Consider the following 10,189-nt stretch of genomic DNA (forward strand, 5'->3'; position numbering starts at 1 on the left):
TTTCCTTGATATCGACTAACCATGCTCAAAGCAAAATCCACATCTGGGTGAGTACGTAGCATATCATACATGATTGATCCAACGGCGGAAGCATATGGAACTCGACTCATTTCTGATATCTCTGCATCAGTACTCGGACTCTGAGTCTTACTGAGATTGGTACTACTCTAGATAGGCAACTCTAATTTCTTGGAATTTTCCATGCTATAACGCTTTAGCACCTTATCCAAATACGTATGTTGACTAAGTCTAATTATTCTTTTACTCCTATTTCTCAAGATCCTTATTCCCAGAATATAAACAGCCTCTCCCAGATCCTTCATAGTGAAACAATTTACAAGCCAAGAGTTAACCTCTTGCAAGGTTGGAATATCGTTTCCTGTGTGTAATATGTCATCAACATATAATACCAGGAAGGTGACTATACTCCCACTAGCTTTGACATATACACATGATTCATCTTCACTTCTAGAGAAGCCAAAATCTTTAACTTTCCCATGAAAGTAAAGATTCCATCTATGAGAAGCTGGTTTCAATCCATATATTGATTTCTCAAACTTACACACTCTATTGGGGCACTTAGCATCCACAGAAAACTTTGTATGACTCATGTAAACATCCTCAACCAACTTCCCATTAAGGAAGGTGTCTTTAACATCTATCTGCCAAATTTCATAATAATGAAACGCAACTATAGCTTGTTGGATTAATGTCTAAGCCAGTAACCATATTTGGTAAATACTTGACCCGATTGTGCATGGTCCTTTTGGGTTGCCTTCACCAAAGCAACTTGACTGGAGAAATAATAGAGAAAGAGGTTATTATGATTTATTAATATGTTATAAGAATAATATATTAAAGGAGAAATCATATGTGTTTAATTAATATTGGTCAATAATTAATTAAGAATTAATTTTGTGATCAAATATAATTAATTAAACTAGAGGGGCTGAATTGTAATTATGTGATAGTTACAAAATAGGGTAAGGATTATCCTGAGGATAGGTTGGACGAATTTAAGGTGATAAGGCCTTGGAATTCGTCCATCATAAGGATTCAAGGCTTATCTTATGGTTTTCTTGGTGGGCAAGCAACTAGATAAGGATAAGGACTGAAACCCTATTCTCTACACCTATATAAAGACCCCTAAGGCCATAAGAATTCGTCCATGCCTTGTCTAGGGTTCCTAGGGACGAATTTCACACCTCTTCCTTCTCTCTATTACCTCTCCATTTGCTTTTGGTGTTTGTGAGCCATTAGAGGTATTACACTTGTGGTACTTGCTTTCATAGACAAGAAGGTTCAAGATTTAAGTTGTTATTACAATATAACAACAAGAGGTATGTATTTCATCTTTCCTTGAGGATTTCAAAATTCCTAGAAGCCTTTTAGGGTTCTTCAAGTGTTCATAATATTGTATAACTAATAGTGATAGCATAGATCCAATTCTAGGGTTGCATGCACACATAGGATTGTTTGTATATAACCCATCATAGCTAACATTACCCTAATAGATTTAATCTTAGCCATCGGTGAGAAGGTCTCATCATAGTAAACCCTTGGGGTTTGAGTAAAGCCCTTCGCAACCAGTCGAGTCTTGAAAGTGTGCACCTTTCCATCCATGTCAGTCTTCTTCTTGAAGATCTATTTGCATCCAATTGTCTTACGACCTGATACATTGTCAACCAAATTCCAAACTTGGTTGTCATACATGGATTTTATCTCGCTGTCCATTGCCTCTTTCCACTTGGAAGACTCAGGGCCCACCATGGCTTCCTTGTAGTTAGAAGTTTCATCCAAATTTACTAGTATGCTATCATTGATAACTTATCACCATCTATAGTTATATGGAAACCATAAAACTCAGGTAACATTCTAACTTTACTGGAACACCAAAGAGGTAACGACTCGTTAATTGTTTCAACTGGAAATTCTTCCTCGGGTTGAGAGCTAGTGTTAAAGGTTTATTTATCATTTGACTCTTGAATTTCTTCAAGATCAATTATACTCCCACTGTCTTATTTGCATATGAGCTCTCTCTTGCGAAAGACTCCCCCTTCGTGCTACGAAGACCACGTTTTCACTAGGTCTGTAGAACAAATATCAAAGGACTTTTAAGGGTAGCCGATGAAAATACATCTCTCACTTGAGGTTTAAGCTTGTCGTGAGTCTCTCGTGTAACAAAAGCTTCACAACCCCAAACTTTGATATGTGCCAACGAGGGAACTTTCCCTGTCCACATCTCATGAGGTGTTTTGGCAACCTTTTTTGTTGGGACAAGATTAAAAATGTGGGAGGCAGACTCTAAGGCATACCCCCATAATGAGATTGGAAGTAAAGTTCGACTTATCATGGAATAAACCATGTCCAACAAGGTTAGATTATGTCTCTTAGCCACACCATTAAGTTGTGATGTCCTAGGAGGTGTTAATTTTGAAACGATTCCAGATTCCTTGAGGTAGTCGTGAAACTCGATACTAAGATAATCACCACCTCTATCATATATGAGCATCTTTATCTTCCTAGCCAATTTATACTCGACTTCTTGTTTTAACTCTTTGAACTTTTCATAGGTTTCTGACTTATGCTTGATTAAGTAGATATAGTCATATCTTCTATAATCATCAATAAAAGTAATATAGAATCGATTTGCATCCCTTGTGGTAGATCTGAAGGGACCACACACATCTGTGTATATGAGATCCAATAATCCTTCACCTCTTTCACAAGAACCAATGAAAGGCGATTTAGTTATCTTTCCAAGCAAACAAGACTCGCATGTATCAATTTGCAAAACACTATTACCTAAATTGTCTACAACCATCACAGTTTCATACACGCCATCACAATGTAATGCTTCAAAATAAAATACACCATTTTATAAGCATAAATAGAACCGTTATCATTATCAAAAGAATATCTAAAACCTTGTCTATATAAAGCATGAAATGAAATGATGTTTCTTGTCATTTATGACGAGTAGCAAGAATTGTTCAAATCCAAACATAACCTACTACTAAGCACTAAATTATAAACACCAATCTTGGTAACAGGTGATGGTCTCCTATTTCCCATGATGAGGTTCATTCTCACATGCTCCAGATCCTCAATTCTTCTTAGCCCCTAAAAGTTAGAACAAATGTGAAAACCACATCCTGTATCAAGGACCCAAGAATCAGAATATGATGAGTTTTTGGATAAGATAGTGTAAATACTTTCCGAGGTTGGATTCACTTTTCCATCCTTTATGTCTTGCAAATACTTGGGGTAGCTTCGTTTCTAATGCCCCTTATCATGGAAGTAAAATCGAGTAGCCTCCTTAGGATTAGAGGCAGGAGGAGCATCAAAATTAGCTTTTTCTCTAGGTCCATTGCTTGAGGACCCTGCTTGGGACTTTCCTTTCCAATTATGTTTGGGAGGAGCTTTCCTCTTTTTCCCCTTTCCTTGTCCAATAGCCAAGACAGGAGCAGCAGCAGGAGTGAAGGCAATACTCTTTCCCATCATCCCACTTTCAGTAGCTCTTAGCAAGCTCTAAAGTTGAGCCAATGTGGTCTCTTGGTTGTTCAAATGATTTGTTATGATGAACTGATCATATATGCAATGAGTGCAAGACTATGTCAATAACCAATTCCTCATCTAAGTTCACATTGAGCTTCAGCAAGTGTTCCACATATCTGCAAGTGGCTCATGACAAGCTCTCCGTCCTTCATCTTGCTAGTAATGAGGGACTTTACTACCTCATATATCTCTTGACGAGATCGTTGATGGTACTTTTCCATCAAGTCCTTGTTTATCTTATACGACCAGTAATCCTCATAGAACCTTTGTAGGTCAGGAGTCATAGTAGCCACCATGATGCATGCCACTTTGGTAGCATCATTGCAATGTCTCTTATACTCAACTAGTTGTTCAGGAGTAGCTTCCGTTTCATCAATCTTGACTAGTTTTTTTTTCGAGCACATACTCTTTGTCCTCGAAGCGCAAATCCGTCTTGATGTTTCACATCCAATCATTATAATTGGTGCCATCAAGTGTGACTTTCAAGAAGATGCTCAAGAGCGAGAAGTTGTTGTTATTGGAGGAACCAGAAGCATTGTTGGAAGTTGACATCTGAAAAGAAGAAGGACAAGTTTTGATTTGATAAGAATAATCCTTAATATAGCACCCCAATGAAATATTAAGGCTAGGATCCAACTAAATAATTCACAATTCAGAAAAGGGATGAGTAATCTAATTGTAAATTATTTAAAGGTAGGTAAATGATGATTTACCAATTTCACCACGAAAAACAAAATTTGAATGAATTAGGTTTTAAATGAAATTCCTAGATCTTTTGAGATGCATTGAACTATTCAATGGCATGTTTAATCTCGATTATGCTATTCTATTTGTAATTGGGATACGGAGGATCACAAACAAGATGTAAATAACCATGCAAATTAGCTTGGTACTTTCGATGTCATTTATCATCTAATCAATGGTCGGTTAGCCACACATGCTCCATCAATCAATGATAATTTATGAGACACCCATTGTCACTCCATATTAGTGTGCCAGTTAACCACACACGCTCCATTAACGACTTATATAAAGTGCAATGTGCAATTTCATGATTAGCATCAAATTCATATTTTTTTCTAAAGTAACTAAGATTTGGAATTTATTGAAAACATTTAGTTACTTTATTAATTTCATTATACTTATTAATGAGAATTAAGTGTCCTATCAAACCTGTTCAACTAACGACCATCCACCAATTAAGGAAGCGGTGGGTGAGAGTGGACACTCATTCAACTACCATTTTATAGACAGTTTCCTTATACCACCTCTTATGGATCGGCTTCGTGAATGAGGCGTACTAGCAGTTCGACTGACTTGTCATATACATATAGTAAATATTAAACTTTTTATTTTACATATAGTATAAGGTGTAATTTAAGCATTTCAAAATACTAGGGTATATAATATCTTAAATTTCAAAATTAAAACAATTTAATTAAATTTAAAAGAAATTGATTTAATAATTATCTATTAATTAAACCTTTTAATTAATTTATTAAATCATTTGAGGATAGTCGAATTAAATTAATCAAAATAGTTTAATGTAATCCTTACCCCTAAATTTCAAAAATATGGGAGGGATATTATAAAATTGTATCATTATCTAGTTAATCAAATAAGAAAATAATTACCAAAAATAAGAACCCTACCCATAACCCTAATTTTTGAAATTATCATATTTTGGAGAGGAAAGCAAGGTTTTCAATCCTTTCCTTATTATCGAAAATCCCTAGGGTTAAGAAACCCTAAATTTTGAAATATTGTAGGCCAAAGGAAAGGTTTAAAACCCTAATCCAAAATTTTGAAAACTAAGGTTAGGAAACCATAATTTCCATAAACCCTAATTGTCAAGTTCAAGTAATTGCATCATATTCAATAGAAAACAAACCAAGGCTCTGATACCATTGATGGGTTTTGAGCATAACAAACAATCCCTATGTGTGCATCCAACCCTAATTCTTGGATCTATGTTTTCTCTAATTGAACATACAAGTATTGAACACAAAAGGAAAATCATAGGAGGCATATAGTATTTTCGAAATTCACAATAATAGATAGTAAACTAACATTTGAATGCTATGTAGAATAACAAACAATTCCTTGTTGTAGAAGGTTAAGAACTAGTGTCACAAGTCTAACACCTTTAATTGGTCACAAACACACTTAGAAAGAGGATGAAATATGAGAGAAGCGGAGGAGGAAGCTTCAAAATTTCGGCTCTTCTTAGGGATGGAGTGGTCGAAATCAAGAGGGGTTGTAGCTCCTTATATAGCTAAGGTAGCTTGAAGCCAAAGATAGGGTTTGCTGGAGGAAACCCTAATTCTTTAGCTTAAGGTCTAAGCAACCCATGGACTCTCCATCCAAGGCCTTGGACGAAAATTCTAGGGCCTCCCCAGAAGTTTTCGTCTAACCCTTCTAGGGAGGTCCAAATAGCCCAAATCCATAACTATCACTAAATTGCTAAATAAAACCTGCACTTTTAATTAATTCTTTTAATCCTAAATTTAATTCCAAATTAATTTCTGATTAAATATTAATTGAATAATATAATTTCTAATTAATATATTATTTCCATAATATATTAATAAATTATTTATTATAATTTATTAATCAAATAATAAATTTTTCCTCTTTCTCAGTAGGTCATCATGTCTAGTTGTTAGTGTGAAAGCAACCTAAAAGGACTGTGCTACTATCAGTTCAAGTACATACCAATTATAGCTATGGGTTTAGACACCTAATCCAATAAAAACCACCTAGACACATCCATCATTAGTCGACTCCACTTGATATGTGTTTAGCAAGATGTTATATTTCTTCTTTGGCATCTACTCGATATCAAGAACAAGTTGGCAAACCTTTTTTCAAAGTTGGTAAATAAAAACATGAAGGGCAATTACAAAAAAAAAATAATAATAATAATAATAATAATAATAATAATAATAATAATTTGGGCTTATTATCTAAAAATGGGATTAAGCGGGTTGTCACTAATTTATTTTGGGCTTCTCACAAATGGGTTTCTTTCATATTATTGGGCTACATCAACAGTAATCAAAATGGTCTATTCTAGCAAGATAAAACCAACAGGTTAATGCCCGTATGCTACAAGTCTGTCCAGCAAAACCCGATTCTAAAAGATCGTTACAGTCCTATTAACTCGATGTTCAAAAAAAAAGTAGTGCACTTTTGGCACTCTGCAAAGCATTTTGGAAAAATCTTGATAGAAAATATGAATTAGTTTATGATTCAAAGAAACATGCTACCTATAAAATTTAATTTTATTAACCTTTTCAGATTCAAGTATTCCAACCTAGCATCCTGATAGCCTCGTTGTTACGGAAACCACATCATGACGGCCACATTAGGCAACCCTCCAAATTGGGTGCCAACCCAGCACGACTTCTAGAAAGCTCAATCTGTAAAACATTTGCAATGGACTTTTAAAAGTGTGCATTGTTGACTAGTCGGTCAAAGTTTCCCATCCGTGGGTATAAAAATACATCCCCATACCCGGTGCTGGTTATGGGTCCCGCCCCCCACGTCGGGGGTAGGCGTTGGTTTCCTTGATGGAGTTTCTAAGTACAAATTCTCAGTTTCCCATCCGCAGGAAAAGGAATGACAGTTCCCTATGGCGCTCGATAATTTCCGCGTTATCCGAATACCCATTCTTGCATAGCGGGTGACTTCCTCGATGACACTTTATGAATAACTTTTTCCGTAGTGATTGGAAGGCGGGAATCACATACATAATACATTGCATCTAATTTACAGACTTCGACGCTTGACACAACATGGCTATATGGCAAGGCTATGCTTCTTAGCTATCTTCACCCAACATCCTATCGATATCTCTATCATATAACATTCTTATAAGCAGCACTACTACAATCTATCAAGCCAACTCTATGTTGCATATATCCAAGTCTTCCTTAGGATCTACTACACAACACTACGACCACTTATGGGTGAGGTCAGTTGTTCCATTTTATGTTGGTGCACATTTGTTGCTTAGTCTGATGCAATTGGTTGCAAACTAATCACATTAGACTGTGAGGACTTGATGGTATTGGGTACGTTTGCATGACCCAATAGCTTGACAACTTGGTTGCCTGGCAACAGTGTTAGCCAGCCCTGCCTAGCCATAACACTGCCTATCGGGCACCATTGCGCGACCAACGACTGGTCGGCACTGCCGCTAGCTAGCTGGGCCTGAATTGGGTTAGCCCAAGACCTGACCTAATTTCTCTTGACCTAATTATCTCCTATAAATAGAATGTTTTCTACTCCATAAGGAGGCAACTTCTAGATGGCTTGACATTAACCTCCATTATGCCCATACACTCTCCCGTCATACCTAGATGTTTCTCTTTGAGCAGGAGGAACCATCTCCTCTCACACATCGATCTGACTTGATCGTCAGAGTCTGCTCTCAGGACACATTCCATGGGACGGTTCTAATAGTCTTGTTACATGTTGCTGCTAGGAATCCCGCTGGGAACATGCTAGCAACGCTTATCTCCGATCCACAATCCAATTCCAACACTAAAGACCACATGTCCGGATTCCGATGTCACATCAGTATGTTCTTACCAATTATGCAATCGTGTAACACCGCACTTAAATTGAAAAAAATTCAGTTTTCCGCATAATGTATATATAATTAACACATGATTTATAAATTAACAAAAGGAAAATTACATTTGGATAAAAACATATATCATGATTGTATATTCATCAACCAAATAAAGATATTGTTTTTTCTTTAAACAGTTATGGAATAAAGTGTCTAGACAAAAATAATAATAACTTCCAGATGTAATCCGCATTCACGGGATTGATTTACAAATTTCCTTAATAAAGGTTTCCAGCTCTTCCATTTTCTTTATTATTCCTTCCGTACCATCACACTATTATTTGAAATTTTAAATTTCTTACGCTACCTACGTTTATAATAAAAACTCTTGAAAACTTCCATCAAACAAACACTGTTAAATAAATTGCTATGAATTAATATTTGGGTTAAGATAATAAAATATACACATATAGTATTTGGATAAAATTACGTGGTTGGTCATGTAGTCTTTCAAAAGTGAGATAAGATAAAACAAATTCTAACATATTGAATGTAATCATAAAGACTATATAAAGCTTAATAACAGTTTACCTAGTTAAAATCTAGAAACATTAAAATTTATAGCTATATATTAATTTTTACAACATTAAATTTCTGATTTTAATAATAATAAAAAAAAAAAAAAAAGGTATTATAAAATAAGTAAATTAGTTTGAAGGGACCGTGCAATACGGAAGTGTAAAGTAGAAACTGGTCGGACGGGCACTTTTTTCAACATTCCTTTTCTCTGTCCAGGTGAACGAGAAACCTCCGGTCTTCGGTTACTGCGTGCTTGCTATTTTCAACTTTCAACTTTCAAGTCAAGTACGAAAAACGAGGCGGAATTTTGTTTCTTTAGTGTATCAAAAAAAACTGATACCATACACAGATTTTCCGGTGGATCATATGATTTGTACACGATCATCATCACAGATTCAAAAAGTAAATGAAAAGAAATTCAAAATCAGAATTCTTAAATAAACATTGTTATAATCGCCAGATTTAGAGACATAATCGGTGAGGCTAAAGTTTATGGTTGATTCGGATTATCAAACACCTAGATCGGTGAATACTTGCTGAGTAAGAGAGAATTCAAATCAGAGAAAATAATATACAGATGAAAACACCGATTTTACTGACGTAGTTGTGTATATACATAGCCAAACTAAAACCGATAACATTTGATTTGATAATTTCTTCTAATCAGCATCAAACGATCTCACCTAACCTCACTATTTGCTTGACAACTGATTAGGAAAAAAACTAAAACGAACAAGTATACATAGGCTATTACAGGAAATCACCGGAGAAGAGGTCTTGGAGGTTGTCAGACGCTGATTTGCCGGTTTGTAAAGCTTCGAGGACACGTTCGAAGACGAAGACGTGGATGGGGATATGAAGGACGCCTTTTTGTTCGTAGCCGTATTCTTGAGCAGATTTATTGAGAAAATCGATGAAAATCGGGTGGTTTAGAAGCTCGGCGCTCACCACGAATCGTTCCATCTCTTCTCCGACGTACACAGGGAGGTGACCCTCCGGTACGGTGCCGGAGCGTCGAGGCTTGGCCATACGGAAGGATTGGCTTAGGCGGGCGGTGGTGGGAGAGGAACGAGATTCCGACCTGAGGAGAAAGTAAGGAGATGAGTCGGCGACGCGAGAGAGGCGGCGAATTAACTTTTTCATGGTTTATCCTGTCACTTGATGAGATGAAGGAGCCAAGTATCTCGCTCTGTGTGTGCTTGTGTGTGTGAACAAAAAGTAGGGGACAGAGAAGTTGTGGGCAAATGCCGGGTATAAATATACAGGTGGTGAGGATGCGCGTACAGGTAGGGGTACCTGCCAGGTACAATTGTCACTTCACACTTTCTCTCTCTCTCTCACTATCTCACACAAACAAATATATATATATATATATATATATATATATATATATATATATATATATATATATATATATATATAGAGAGAGAGAGTGAAAAGAAAAAAAAATGTTGAAAATTGAGGATTCTCAGT

At 36.1% G+C, this 10,189-nt stretch overlaps 1 pseudogene; it reads right to left on the reverse strand.

Annotated features, from left to right (window-relative positions):
* Nucleotides 1–9,288: 9,288 nt before the first annotated feature.
* Nucleotides 9,289–9,961, reverse strand: LOC145003933 (auxin-responsive protein SAUR71 pseudogene; annotated as a pseudogene).
* Between the last annotated feature and the right edge of the window lie 228 nt (nucleotides 9,962–10,189).

The sequence above is a fragment of the Lactuca saligna genome, chromosome 7 (genome assembly GCF_052625555.1).
Source record: "Lactuca saligna cultivar CGN05327 chromosome 7, ASM5262555v1, whole genome shotgun sequence".
In the NCBI taxonomy this organism is placed as follows: domain Eukaryota; kingdom Viridiplantae; phylum Streptophyta; class Magnoliopsida; order Asterales; family Asteraceae; genus Lactuca; species Lactuca saligna.